Source organism: Bombina bombina, chromosome 7, assembly GCF_027579735.1.
Source record: "Bombina bombina isolate aBomBom1 chromosome 7, aBomBom1.pri, whole genome shotgun sequence".
In the NCBI taxonomy this organism is placed as follows: Eukaryota; Metazoa; Chordata; class Amphibia; order Anura; family Bombinatoridae; genus Bombina; species Bombina bombina.
Genome location: NC_069505.1, coordinates 132,148,494 through 132,164,104, shown reverse-complemented (window position 1 = coordinate 132,164,104; position 15,611 = coordinate 132,148,494). Strand labels below are relative to the sequence as shown.

Here is a 15,611-nt window from a genome sequence, read left to right as displayed (position 1 = left end):
TACATAAGCTAGGTTGAAGGTCCAAGGTGCTACTAGTGCATCTACTAGAGTCACCTTGGGATCCCTGGATCTGGACCCGTAGCAAGGAACCTTGAAGTTCTGACGAGACGCCATCAGATCCATGTCTGGAATGCCCCATAATTGAGTTATTTGGGCAAAGATTTCCGGATGGAGTTCCCACTCCCCCGGATGGAAAGTCTGACGACTCAGAAAATCCGCTTCCCAATTTTCCACTCCTGGGATGTGGATTGCAGACAAGTGGCAGGAGTGATCCTCCGCCCATTGAATTATTTTGGTCACTTCTTCCATCGCCAGGGAACTCCTTGTTCCCCCCTGATGATTGATATATGCAACAGTCGTCATGTTGTCTGATTGAAACCTTATGAATTTGGCCTTTGCTAGTTGAGGCCAAGTTTTGAGAGCATTGAATATCGCTCTCAGTTCCAGAATGTTTATCAGGAGAAGAGATTCTTCCCGAGACCATAGACCCTGAGCTTTCAGGGGTTCCCAGACCGCGCCCCAGCCCACCAGACTGGCGTCGGTCGTGACAATGACCCACTCTGGTCTGCGGAAGCTCATTCCCTGTGACAGATTGTCCAGGGTCAGCCACCAACGGAGTGAATCTCTGGTCTTTTGATCTAGTTGAATCGTCGGAGACAAGTCTGTATAATCCCCATTCCACTGTCTGAGCATGCACAGTTGTAATGGTCTTAGATGAATTCGTGCAAAAGGAACTATGTCCATTGCTGCAACCATCAATCCTATTACTTCCATGCACTGCGCTATGGAAGGACGAAGAACAGAATGAAGTACTTGACAAGAGCTTAGAATTTTTGATTTTCTGACCTCTGTCAGAAAAATCCTCATTTCTAAGGAATCTATTATTGTTCCCAAGAAGGGAACTCTTGTTGACGGGGACAGAGAACTTTTTTCTTTGTTCACCTTCCATCCGTGAGATCTGAGAAAGGCTAGGACGATGTCCGTATGAGCCTTTGCTTTTGACAGAGACGACGCTTGAATCAGGATGTCGTCCAAGTAAGGTACTACTGCAATGCCCCTTGGTCTTAGAACCGCTAGAAGGGACCCTAGTACCTTTGTGAAAATCCTTGGAGCAGTGGCTAATCCGAATGGAAGTGCCACAAACTGGTAATGCTTGTCCAGAAAAGCGAACCTTAGGAACTGATGATGTTCCTTGTGGATAGGAATATGTAGGTACGCATCCTTTAAATCCACGGTAGTCATAAATTGATTTTCCTGGATAGTAGGTAGGATCGTTCGAATAGTTTCCATTTTGAACGATGGAACCTTGAGAAATTTGTTTAGGATCTTGAGATCCAAAATTGGTCTGAATGTTCCCTCTTTTTTGGGAACTATGAACAGGTTGGAATAAAAACCCATCCCTTGTTCTCTTATTGGAACAGGATGAATCACTCCCATCTTTAACAGGTCTTCTACACAATGTAAGAATGCCTGTCTTTTTATTTGGTTTGAAGATAATTGAGACCTGTGGAACCTTCCCCTTGGGGGTAGTTCCTTGAACTCCAGGAGATAACCTTGAGAAACTATTTCTAGCGCCCAAGGATCCTGAACATCTCTTGCCCAAGCCTGAGCAAAGAGAGAAAGTCTGCCCCCCACCAGATCCGGTCCCGGATCGGGGGACATCCCTTCATGCTGTTTTGGTAGCAGTGGTAGGCTTCTTGGCCTGCTTACCCTTGTTCCAGCCTTGCATTGGTCTCCAGGCTGGTTTGGGTTGTGAAGTATTACCCTCTTGCTTAGAGGATGTAGAATTAGAGGCTGGTCCGTTTCTGCGAAAGGGACGAAAATTAGGCTTATTTTTAGCCTTAAAAGACCTATCCTGTGGGAGGGCGTGGCCCTTTCCCCCAGTGATGTCTGAAATAATCTCTTTCAAATCAGGTCCAAATAATGTTTTACCCTTGAAAGGGATGTTAAGCAATTTTGTCTTGGAAGACACATCCGCTGACCAAGACTTTAGCCAAAGCGCTCTGCGCGCCACGATAGCAAACCCTGAATTTTTCGCCGCTAATCTAGCTAATTGCAAAGCGGCATCTAAAATAAAAGAGTTAGCCAATTTAAGTGCTTGAACTCTGTCCATAACCTCCTCATACGAAGATTCTTTATTGAGCGACTTTTCTAGTTCCTCGAACCAGAAACACGCTGCCGTAGTGACAGGAACAATGCATGAAATTGGTTGTAGAAGGTAACCTTGCTGAACAAAAATCTTTTTAAGCAAACCCTCTAATTTTTTATCCATAGGATCTTTCAAAGCACAACTATCTTCGATAGGAATAGTAGTGCGTTTGTTTAGAGTAGAAACCGCCCCCTCGACCTTGGGGACTGTCTGCCATAAGTCCTTTCTGGGGTCGACTATAGGAAATAATTTCTTAAATATAGGGGGGGGGACAAAAGGTATGCCGGGCCTTTCCCACTCTTTATTTACTATGTCCGCCACCCGCTTGGGTATAGGAAAAGCGTCGGGGGGCACCGGAACCTCTAGGAACTTGTCCATCTTACATAATTTCTCTGGAATGACCAAATTGTCACAATCATCCAGAGTAGATAATACCTCCTTAAGCAGTGCGCGGAGATGTTCTAATTTAAATTTAAATGTCACAACATCAGGTTCAGCTTGTTGAGAAATTTTTCCTGAATCTGAAATTTCTCCCTCAGACAAAACCTCCCTCATGGCCCCTTGAGATTGGTGTGAGGGTATGTCAGAACAGTTATCATCAGCGTCCTCTTGCTCTTCAGTGTTTAAAACAGAGCAATCGCGCTTTCTCTGATAAGTAGGCATTTTGGATAAAATGTTTGCTATAGAGTTATCCATTACAGCCGTTAATTGTTGCATGGTAATAAGAATTGGCGCACTAGATGTACTAGGGGCCTCTTGTGTGGGCAAAACTGGTGTAGACACAGAAGGGGATGATGTAGTATCATGTTTACTCCCCTCATTTGAGGAATCATCTTGGGCAATATTATCTGTGGCATTACTGTCCTTACTTTGTTTGGACACTATGGCACAATTATCACATAAATTTAAATGGGGAGACACCTTGGCTTTCATACATATAGAACATAGCTTATCTGATGGTACAGACATGTTAAACAGGCTTAAACTTGTCAACAAAGCACAAAAAACGTTTTAAAATAAAACCGTTACTGTCACTTTAAATTTCAAACTGAAAACACTTTATTACTGAATAAGTGAAAAAGTATGAAGGAATTGTTCACCAAAATTTCACCACAGTGTCTTAAAGCATTAAAAGTATTGCACACCAAATTTCAGAGCTTTAACCCTTAAATTAACGGAACCGGAGCCGTTTTTACATTTAACCCCTATACAGTCCCAGCTATATGCTTTGCTGAGACCCAACCAAGCCCAGAGGGGAATACGATACCAAATGATGCCTTCTATAAGCTTTTTCAGTGATTCTTAGCTCCTCACACATGCATCTGCATGCCTTGCTCTCCAAAAACAACTGCGCATTAGTGGCGCGAAAATGAGGCTCTGTCTATAACTAGAAAAGGCCCCCATCTGAAAAAGGTGTCCAACACAGTGCCTGCCGTTTTTCTAAACAATCCCCAAGATTATAATAACCATTAATAGTTAGAATCTGCAAAATATGCCTAGCAAAGCAATCGTTTTAGCCCAGAAAAATGTCTACCAGTTTTTTAAGCCCTTATGAAGCCCTTTATTCTTTTATTTAACTAAGAAAATGGCTTACCGGTCCCCATAAGGGGAAATGACAGCCTTCCAGCATTACATAGTCTTGTTAGAAATATGGCCAGTCATACCTTAAGCAGAAAAGTCTGCCAACTGTTTCCCCCAACTGAAGTTACTTCATCTCAACAGTCCTGTGTGGAAACAGCAATCGATTTTAGTAACTTCTGCTAAAATCATCTTCCTCTTACAAACAGAAATCTTCATCTTTTTTCTGTTTCAGAGTAAATAGTACATACCAGCACTATTTTAAAATAACAAACACTTGATTGAAGAATAAAAACTACATTTAAACACCAAAAAACTCTTAACCATCTCCGTGGAGATGTTGCCTGTGCAACGGCAAAGAGAATGACTGGGGTGGGCGGAGCCTATGAGGGATCATGTGACCAGCTTTGCTGGGACTCTTTGCCATTTCCTGTTGGGGAAGAGAATATCCCACAAGTAAGGATGACGCCGTGGACCGGACACACCTATGTTGGAGAAATTAAGGTTTCAAGGAAGAGAGAAAGTTAGATTACAGGCTTTATTCTAGATAATGCCTGAACAAAACAATGCACTTCAGGAAAATTAGCAATTTTACTGTGAAAAAGAAAAGAGGGCAGAAAACATAATTTATGTAAGAAATTACCTGATAAATTCATTTCTTTCATATTGGCAAGAGTCCATGAGCTAGTGACATATGGGATATACAATCCTACCAGGAGGGGCAAAGTTTCCCAAACCTCAAAATGCCTATAAATACACCCCTCAAGACACCCACAATTCAGTTTAACGAATAGCCAAGCAGTGGGGTGATAAAGAAAGGAGTAGAAAGCATCAACAAAGGAAATTTGGAAATAATTGTGTTTTATACAAAAAATCATAACCACCATAAAAGGGTGAGCCTCATGGACTCTTGCCAATATGAAAGAAATGAATTTATCAGGTAATTTCTTACATAAATTATGTTTTCTTTAATGTAATTGGCAAGAGTCCATGAGCTAGTGACATATGGGATATCAATACCCAAGATGTGGATCTTCCACTCAAGAGTCACTAGAGAGGGAGGGAATAAAAATAAAAACAGCCATGTTCCGCTGAAAAAATTAATCCACAACCCAAAAAAATAAGTTTATTTCCATTTTTGAAAGAAAAAAACTTAAATCAAAAAGCAGAAGAATCATACTGAAACAGCTGCCTGAAGAACTTTTCTACCAAAAACTGCTTCTGAAGAAGCAAATACATAAAAACGGTAGAATTTAGTAAATGTATGCAAAGAGGACCAAGTTGCTGCTTTGCAAATCTGATCAACTGAAGCTTCATTCTTAAAAGCCCACGAAGTGGAGACCGATCTAGTAGAATGAGCTGTAATTCTCTGAGGCGGGGCCTGACTGCGACTCCAAATAAGCTTGATGAATCAAAAGTTTCAACCAAGAAGCCAAGGAAATAGAAGAAGCCTTCTGACCTTTCCTAGGACCAGAAAATAAAACAAATAGACTGGAAGTCTTACTGAAATCTTTAGTAGCTTCCACATAATATTTCAAAGCTCTTACCACATCCAAAGAATGTAAGGATCTTTCCAAAGAATTCTTAGGATTAGGACATAAGGAAGGGACAACAATTTCTCTACTAATGTTGTTAGAATTCACAACCTTAGGTAAAAATTGAAAAGAAGTCCGCAAAACTGCCTTATCCTGATGAAAAATCAGAAAAGGAGACTCACAAGAAAGAGCAGATAGCTCAGAAAATCTTCTAGCAGAAGAGATAGCCAAAAGGAACAACACTTTCCAAGAAAGTAGTTTAATGTCCAAAGAATGCATAGGCTCAAATGGAGGAGCCTGTAAAGCCTTCAGAACCAAATTAAGACTCCAAGGAGGAGAAATTGATTTAATGACAGGCTTAATACGAACTAAAGCTTGTACAAAACAGTGAATATTAGGAAGTATAGCAATCTTTCTGTGAAATAAAACAGAAAGAGCGGAGATTTGACCTTTCAAGGAACTTGCAGACAAACCCTTATCCAAACCATCCTGAAGGAACTGTAAAATTCTAAAAGAATGCCAGGAGAATTTATGAGACGAACACCATGAAATGTAAGTCTTCCAAACTCTATAATAAATCTTTCTAGAGACAGATTTACGAGCTTGTAACATAGTATTAATCACTGAGTCAGAGAAACCTCTATGACTTAGAACTAAGTGTTCAATTTCCATACCTTCAAATTTAATGATTTGAGATCCTGATGGAAAAATGGACCTTGAGATAGTAGGTCCGGCCGTAACGGAAGTGGCCAAGGCGGGCAACTGGACATCCGAACCAGATCCGCATACCAAAACCTGTGTGGCCATGCTTGAGCCACCAGCAACACAAAAGACTGTTCCATGATGATTTTGGAGATCACTCTTGGAAGGAGAACTAGAGGCGGGAAGATGTAAGCAGGATGATAACACCAAGGAAGTGTCAGTGCATCCACTGCTTCTGCCTGAACATCCCTGGACCTGGACAGGTTTCTGGGAAGTTTCTTGTATAGATGAGAGGCCATGAGATCTATCTCTGGACCCCACATCTGAACAATCTGAGAAAACACATCTGGATGGAGAGACCACTCCCCTGGATGTAAAGTCTGGCGGCTGAGATAATCCGCTTCCCAATTGTCTACACCTGGGATATGCACCGCAGAGATTAGACAGGAGCTGGATTCCGCCCAAGCAAGTATCCAAGATACTTCTTTCATAGCTTGGGGACTGTGAGTCCCACCCTGATGATTGACATAAGCCACAGTTGTGATATTGTCTGTCTGAAAACAAATGAACGGTTCTCTCTTTAGCAGAGGCCAAGACTGAAGAGCCCTGAGAATTGCACGGAGTTCTAAAATATTTATTGGTAATCTCGCCTCTTGAGATTTCCAAACCCCTTGTGCTGTCAGAGATCCCCAAACAGCTCCCCAACCTGAAAGACTCGCATCTGTTGAGATCACAGTCCAGGCTGGCCGAAGAAAGGAAGCCCCTTGAACCAAACGATGGTGATCTATCCACCATGTCAGAGATTGTCGTACATTGGGATTCAAGGATATTAATTGTGATATCTTTGTATAATCCCTGCACCATTGATTCAGCATGCAAAGCTGTAGAGGTCTCATGTGAAAACAAGCAAAGGGGATCGCGTCCGATGCTGCAGTCATGAGACCTAAAACTTCCATGCACATAGCCACTGAAGGGAATGACTGAGACTGAAGGTGCCGGCATGCTGCGACCAATTTTAAACGTCTCTTGTCTGTTAGAGACAGAGTCATGGACACTGAATCTATCTGGAAGCCTAAAAAGGTGACCCTTGTCTGAGGAATCAAGAAACTTTTTGGTAAATTGATCCTCCAACCATGTTTCCGAAGAAACAACACTAGTTGATTTGTGTGAGATTCTGCAGTATGTAAAGACTGAGCTAGTACCAAGATATCGTCCAAATAAGGAAACACCGCAATACCCTGTTCTCTGATTAGAGATAGTAGGGCACCCAGAACCTTTGAAAAGATTCTTGGAGCTGTTGCTAGGCCAAATGGAAGAGCAACAATTTGGTAATGCTTGTCTAGAAAAGAGAATCTCAGAAACTGATAGTGTTCTGGATGAATCGGAATATGAAGGTATGCATCCTGCAAGTCTATTGTGGACATATAATGTCCTTGCTGAACAAAAGGCAGAAAGTTGGTACTCTTACATAACGATTCAAAATTTTTAGATCCAGAACTGGTCTGAATAAATTTTCTTTCTTTGGTACAATGAATAGGTTTGAATAAAACCCCAAACCTTGTTCCTGAGGAGGAACTGGCATGATTACCCCTGAAGACTCCAGATCTGAAACACACTTCAGAAAAGCCTGAGCTTTTACTGGATTTACAGGGATGTGTGAGAGAAAAAATCTTCTCACAGGAGGTCTTACTTTGAATCCTATTCGATACCCCTGAGAGACAATGCTCTGAATCCAATGATTTTGGACAGATTTTATCCAAAAATCCTTGAAAAACCTTAATCTGCCCCCTACCAGCTGAGCTGGAATGAGGGCCGCACCTTCATGCGGACTTAGGGGCAGACTTTGGTTTCCTAAATGACTTAGAGGAAGGCTTCCAACTGGAAGCAGATTCCTTGGGAGGAGGATTGAGTTTTTGTTCCTTATTTTTACGAAAGGAACGAAAACGGTTAGAAGCCTTAGATTTACCCTTAGGTTTTTTATAATGAGGCAGAAAAACTCCTTTTCCTCCACTGATAGTTGAAATAATAGAATCCAACTGAGAATCAAATAAATTATTACCTTGGAAAGAAAGAGATAGTAATCTAGATTTAGATGTCATATCAGCATTCCAAGATTTAAGCCACAAAGCTCTTCTAGCTAATACAGCTAAAGACATGGTTCTAACATCAATTTTGATAATATCAAAAATGGCATCACAAATAAAATGATTAGCATGTTGCAGTAAGCGAGTAATGCTAGATATGTCAGGATCCAAATCTTGTTGCGCTAAATTCTCCAACCAAAAAGTTGAGGCAGCCGCAACATCAGCCAAAGAAATAGCAGGTCTGAGAAGATGACCTGAATATAAATAGGCCTTCTTAGATAGGATTCAAGCTTCCTATCTAAAGGATCCTTAAAGGAAGTACTATCTTCCATAGGAATAATGGTACGTTTAGCAAGAGTAGAAATAGCCCCATCAACTTTAGGGATTTTTTCCCAAAACTCTATAGATTTTGCTGGTAAAGGATACAATTTTTTAAACATAGAAGAAGGAATAAAAGAAGTACCTGGCTTATTCCATTCCCTAGAAATCATATCAGAAATAGCCTCAGGAATAGGAAAAACCCCTGGGGAAACCACAGGAGGTTTAAAAACAGCATTTAAACGTTTATTAGACAACGTCAATAGGACTGGTTACCTCAATATCCAAAGTAATTAACACTTCTTTTAATAAAGAACGCATATACTCTATTTTAAATAAATAAGTAGATTTGTCAGTGTCAATGTCTGAGGAAGGATCTTCTGAATCAGATAAATCCTCATCAGAAGAGGATAAATTATTATGTTGCTGGTCATTTGAAATTTCATCAGCTAAATGAGAAGTTTTAAAAGACCTTTTACGTTTATTAGAAGGTGGAAATGCAGACAAAGCCTTCAGAATAGAATCAGATACAAATTATTTAAAATTTACAGGTATATCATGTACATTAGAAGTTGAAGGAACTGCAACTGGCAATGTACTATTACTGATGGAAACACTATCTGCATGTAAAAGTTTATCATGACAACTATTACAAATGACATTTGGTGGAATAATTTCTACACTTTTACAACAAATGCATTTAGCTTTGGTAGAACCGATGTCAGGCAGCAATGTTCCAGCAGAAACTTCTGAGGCAGGATCAGAATGGGACATCTTGCTCAATGTAAGAAATGAATGGGAAAAATGCAAAAGCATAGGCCTCTGATAGAGAAAAAAGCAAGAGGCAAACATCAATGGGATATTGAAATAATGCAAAAAATTTGGCGCCAAGTATGACGCACAACGTAACGTAAACTATTTTGGCGCCAAAGATAACCGGAAATGACACACTCGCGACACAAATGACGCCGCCCGTGTGAAAAGTCTCGGCGTCACATATGACGCCGGAAATGACGAAGTTGCGTCATAAACGTCTTTTTCCGCGTCAAATAATTTTCGCACCAAGAATGACACAAAGTTTAGCATTTGACGCACCCGCGGGGCCTAATACCCGCAATAGCAAGAAAGTAGTCAATTGAAAAAAAAAAAAAGACTAAACCCCAGGTAAGAAATACATTTCTTAAAATGTTTAAATTCCCCAAATATGAAACTGACAGTCTGCTGAAGGAAATACAGGAACCTGACTCATGGCAAATATAAGTACAATACATATATTTAGAACTTTATATAAATGCATAAAGTGCCAAACCATAGCTGAGGTGTCTTAAGTAATAAAAAACATACTTACCAAAAGACACCCATCCACATATAGCAGATAGCCAAACCAGTACTAAAACAGTTATTAGTAGAGGTAATGGTAAATTGAGAGTATATCGTCAATCTGAAAAGGGAGGTAGGAGATGAATCTCTACGAGCGATAACAGAGAACCCATGAAAAAGACCCCCGTTAGAGAAATCATCGTATTCAATAGGTGATACTCCCTTCACGTCCCTCTGACATTCGCTGTACTCTGAGAGGAATCGGGCTTCAACAATGCCGAGAAGCGCATATCAACGTAGAAATCTTAGCACAAACTTACTTCACCACCTCCATAGGAGGCAAAGTTTGTAAAACTGAATTGTGGGTGTGGTGAGGGGTGTATTTATAGGCATTTTGAGGTTTGGGAAACTTTGCCCCTCCTGGTAGGATTGTATATCCCATATGTCACTAGCTCATGGACTCTTGCCAATTACATGAAAGAAATCTGATTTATAATCACTGATTGCACCTAAACAGAAAAAAGGGTTGCAAATGCAGTGAGCTTCTGAAGTATATTCTGCATGAATCCACCAACAATAAACACATTAGGATATAATTGTAATGTCTCCTAGAAGAGACAACCTCTAAGCTGGAAATAGGCATAGCTAAAAGACCATAAATAAAAAACCCTGCACAAAAATAACAACCTGATAAGGGACAATTAAGACCCCATAAACACTGCATCCAAATGAAACAGAAAGACGACAACAAACAGTGAACGTCTAAGAATGCCAACCAGAGTATAGGAAATCCTAGTGGATAAGGATGTGCAGGTTAGATCCTAATACAAACTGCTTTCAATTTGAGACCAAGTACCCTTATAATACAGTCTAGAATTCTTAAGCCGAAAATAATAAAGAAACGACCCTTGTTTTTGGCATAAAGATCAAGATCCTTAAAAAAGATGGAATTATCCAGCGAAATGTACATTGGAGTTTTATCACTTAAACTGACTTGTCACAAAGAAGGGTGAAACAAGCAAACAGCTGCTACCTTGAACTCGCTGTGTATATATATGATCCTCTAGGACACTGACACAAAAGCGTGTGCATACCTGCAAAGCTGTTTTTAACACTTAGTGATTTATGTCCGTGTTTGTTTTTAATTAAACCTGTTTGTTGTGAACCAGGAGGTGTTTTAGGTTTAAGCGCTTACACTGAGAGCTAAGTTATAGCTCTCCTACACGTGAGTAGGATTATCTCAAGTGGGGAATTGTTACCCTACATATTCTGTGCTGTACTATGTTTGCCTTTCTCTTTTCCTTGAGGATTGCTTCTGAGGATTCATAAGAACAGGATTAAAGTTGGTCTTTATACCTTAATCAAGAGGACTCTGGCCTTTCTTATTTGATATCTGAAATTTTATTTTTTCTGTATCGGATTCTTTATTTTGACACATTTTATTTGGCATTATTTTGTATTTGTGGTTTTCACCAATGTGATACATTTTATTTTTATTATAAAGATCAAGTTCAGCTAAAAAAAAACAAAAACAGGGACAACCAAAAACAATGTCCTTCAGCCCCTAGACACAAAAGATAAAAACAGCCACGTAACAGGAGTCTCCTTTTAAAACAATTAGTCATAGCTGGATTAAAAATTACAACCTCCAGCTTCCACACTTACTTGGATAATTCCTGCATCATGGAACTCTTCCCAAAGAGGCTCAGGGCGGCTGATTAATTAGGAGGAATCTGCTTCTTATGAAAAGAAAAACTCCCAATCTCCTGAAAGACAAAGGAACGAATCTGGAAATCCGGATTTACTTCATACTTCAATATATAAATTTATGCAAAAAATTATATCACTTTTTATATAACCAGAAACAGCCTACACAAAACACCTGCATATACTATACAATATGTAAAAATTCAGTATGGACTGTTTAGACAAGCACTATATAAAAAGATATACTGCAGTCACTGATAAAAACCTGATCAAAAAAAGCAGAGCCTGTATTTACTAAAATACTTACAAAATGAAAAAACACTTAGTATGTAGCAATTAAAAATAATATATGGTAAAAAATTCAGTATCTACAGAGAGATTTCCACTAAAGGATCTCCTTGCTACACTGAAAACTGTAAAAGTCCTGTAAGACTGTGTTTAGGGATTTAAAGTGATTGTAAAGTTTAATAAATAAGTGCCCGGTAACTAAAAGTAATCTTAAAAACAGGGGCACTTTCATAAAGACGCTTATTTTTTAAAATACTTACCTTTGCGTTCTGGTAAACATAACGCAGATCCTCCGCCTGCAGCTCCTGCTTTTATTAGCATATTGATGCCGATCCGGCTTCCTCCAGTCGTTGCATGCCTCAAGAGCTGGATGCCAAACGGGGCACACAATGATTGGAGGAAGTTGGATTAGTCATCCATATGCTAAAGAAAGCAGGAAATGCAGGCGGAGGTGGCTACATTTAACCATCAATCAGCAGGAGCTACCCAGGTGCTGAACCAAAAGTGGGCCGGCTCCTAATAAAATGACAGAAAAAGTTATGAGTAAATTAGAAAGTTGCTTAAAAGTGGCATGCTCTATCTGAATCATTATATTAAAAAAAATTGGGTTTTGTGTCCCTTTAATGTGGAAATGACCTAACTCACATTAAACAGTATAATAACCACATCAGGTTATCAGGTCGATTTATTAAGGGCCGAACGGCCCCTGAATGCCCCTGTTTCCCAAGCAAGCCCTTCAGGCTCACCCGGAAACAGGAGTTAAGAAGCAGTGGTCTTAAGACCGCTGCTCCTTAACTCGTCCACTGGCTCTGAGGCTGCGGACATCAATCCGCCCAATCTCATATGATTGGGTTGATTGACAACTCCTGCTAGAAGCCCAATTGGTCACGAATCTGCATGGGGGGTGGCATTGCACAAACAGTTCACCAGAACTGCTTGTGAAATGATAAATGCCAACAGTGTATGCTGTCGGCATTTATCGATGTGTGGCAGGACAGTGGATCATATCTGTCCCACACAATGATTAATCTATCCCTATGTAATGAGATTGCTAAACAGAGTTTCTGTGCTGGATTAGAATGTGTGTCACCTGCTCCTTAGTCCAAAGTATGCTACCTACTGAGCTATTCAGAACCTTATACACACTGAATTATATACAGGAAAAACAACATTTTTAGGCTCCCTGTATAAAATTTCTAATAGAAAAAGACTATGGATGATTGCATAAAGAAATACACAGCTTTATTTGTATAGTAAAAAGTTAGTATGCTCTTTAAGCTTAGTGTTAAATACACAAAAAAACAGACTGCAGATTTAAAATGCTAAATAACCCCCCCTTGGCAGCATTTTGTATGAGTACTCACCACTTTCTAGCAACCACATTCATGATTAGATACATACAACTAGATGAATTACAGACCCAGAACACTGCACTGATTATCTAGACTGTTAGACGTCCTCAGAAAATTTGAAAAAGACTGGAAAGTTAAGGGGGTGTGTGGGGGGGGTACTCTAACTGCCAGAGAGTGGGCAAAAAGAAAATGGCAAAATAACCAAACATTTTCTGTACTGAGCAAAAAAAAAAAAAACCATAAAAAAAATCTACCTACAAACTAGAGTACACATCCAAACTGTTGATTGAACAAAAACGTCAAAAAAAGGGCCAAAGCACCTATTACAGAAAGGTGCTAAAAAAAGTCTCAACAGAGCTGCCAGAGAGTTAATAAAGCCATTCAGTATAGTCTGGAATGTCTATAAACAGTATAAAGAATGCATGTAGTATAAAGAATAGGCAAAAAGTCATCTGGCTATGTTGTACCTGACTGAGTACCTACAAATAGCCTTCTGAGCAGTGTGTGTGCTAAAGGTAAAGCACTTACCTGCAAAAAAACCCTATCCACCGGCTATACAGATGCAGCAGTATCCAGAGGAGAGGTCATCCAGTGCAGATACAGGTACTGGATTGGAAATTTAGTAGGATTAGGCCCAGCTAGCAAGGAATCAGCATGCTCCATGATTAATATAGAGCTCAGAGGAGAGGAGAACCCACACCAACCACCCAGCAGCCGAACATCTACTAAAAGGCAAGGAAAACAAACCCCCTTACAATAAAAAAATATTTATATACCTCTGAGCTCTCTCAGCCTACTTGCTTAGCAAACTGAATAAGATAGCACAAAGCTGGTTAAGGGCATTCCTAAAGATGCCCCCAAACATAAATTACCTCAATAAGCTTTTAACCTAGTACTAAAAGTTAGCATGGCGGTTTTTCACTACCGAATATTTGCTACTACAATATAGTCACACTTGCTAAATTTGGAATAGATTGGATATTGGAGGCTAATTATGTTACTTATTATAAAACGGAATCTTCATTAATAGTACCGTTCGACCTCAAAGCAATATTGCATTTGCCCATATAGAAAGCTTCCTAGTAATGTAAGTAGTTTATTAACTTTCTCCAATGTTGTCCAGGCATGGCAAAAATATTGCTACCTTATGGGACAAGATTTCCAGCTATCGCAATACTTGCCTATTGTAGGCACGCCAGATTTTACACCAGGATTAAATAATGTATGTAGTGACTGGAGGCAAAAAGGGATAACTAATTTTATACAGTTAATGCAGGGGGTTAATTCAATCATATGAGGAATTAGCAGGGTATTTTCAGCTTCCAACAAATAACTTCTTTGCAAGCTAGGAGTTATTTACTAAAACAGTTGCAAACATACAGATTTTGTTTGGGATCCAGGGATTGATACAGGACAAACTATACAAGGCTGGCATACGAGCAATATCATATTGCTATAAGACCCTACAGACAGTATCAGGACAAATACATGCCAATAAAATAAAAGATGCATTTGTGAAATATTTTAGCACAATACAGAGAGTGGAGATTTTAAAGAAGCTTTAAACTGGAAGACACAGCAACATTATTGGTCAGCTGGAAAGAATCTCAAACTAAATTGTTGAATTATTATTATTTTACCCCAGACAGGAATTATTAAGTGGGCACAAGATGTGAAAAAAATTTAATAAAGAAAGGGCAGAATTGATGCATTGTCTTTGTGCATGCTTAAAAATCAGACAATTTTGGGGAAAAACATAATTTATGCTTACCTGATAAATTTATTTCTCTTTGTAGTGTATCCAGTCCCACAGGTCATCCATTACTTGTGGGATATTCTCCTTCCCAACAGGAAGTTGCAAGAGGATCAGCCACAGCAGAGCTGCCTATATAGCTCCTCCCCTCACTGCCATACCCAGTCATTCAACCGAAACAAGCGAGAAAGGAGAAACCATAGGGTGCAGTGGTGACTGTAGTTTAATTAAAATTTAGACCTGCCTGAAAAGGACAGGGCTGGCCGTGGAACTGGGATACACTACAAAATAAATAAATTTATCAGAGTAAGCATAAATTATGTTTTCTCTTGTTAAGTGTATCCAGTCCACGGATCATCCATTACTTGTGGGATACCAATACCAAAGCTAAAGTACACGGATGATGGGAGGACAAGGCAGGAACTTAAACGGAAGGAACCACTGCCTGATAGAACCTTTCTCCCAAAAAACAGCCTCCGAAGAAGCAAAAGTATAAATTGTAAAATTTGTAAAAAGTATGAAGGACGACCAAGTTGCAGCCTTGCAAATCTGTTCAACAGAGGCCTCATTTTTAAAGGCCCAGGTGGAAGCCACAGCTCTAGTAGAATGAGCTGTAATCCCTTTCAGGAGGCTGCTGTCCAGCAGTCTCATAGGCTAAACGGATTATACTCCGAAGCCAAAAAGAAAGAGGTTGCCCGAGGCCTTCTGACCTCTCCTCTGTCCAGAGTAAACAACAAACAGGTTAGATGTTTGGCGAAAATCTTTAGTAGCCTGTAAGTAAAACTTCAAGCACGGACTACGTCTAGATTATGCAAAGACGTTCCT

At 39.8% G+C, this 15,611-nt stretch overlaps 1 protein-coding gene across 1 annotated transcript in view; it reads right to left on the bottom strand.

Moving 5' to 3' along the window:
• LOC128665981 (uncharacterized) overlaps nucleotides 1–11,599 on the bottom strand; it is a 29,385-nt gene extending 17,786 nt beyond the window's left edge. Inside the window, exon 1 of the mRNA XM_053720302.1 lies at nucleotides 11,352–11,599. The gene's annotated coding sequence lies outside the window, so the exon portion shown is untranslated. The remainder of the gene's footprint in view (nucleotides 1–11,351) is intronic.
• Between the last annotated feature and the right edge of the window lie 4,012 nt (nucleotides 11,600–15,611).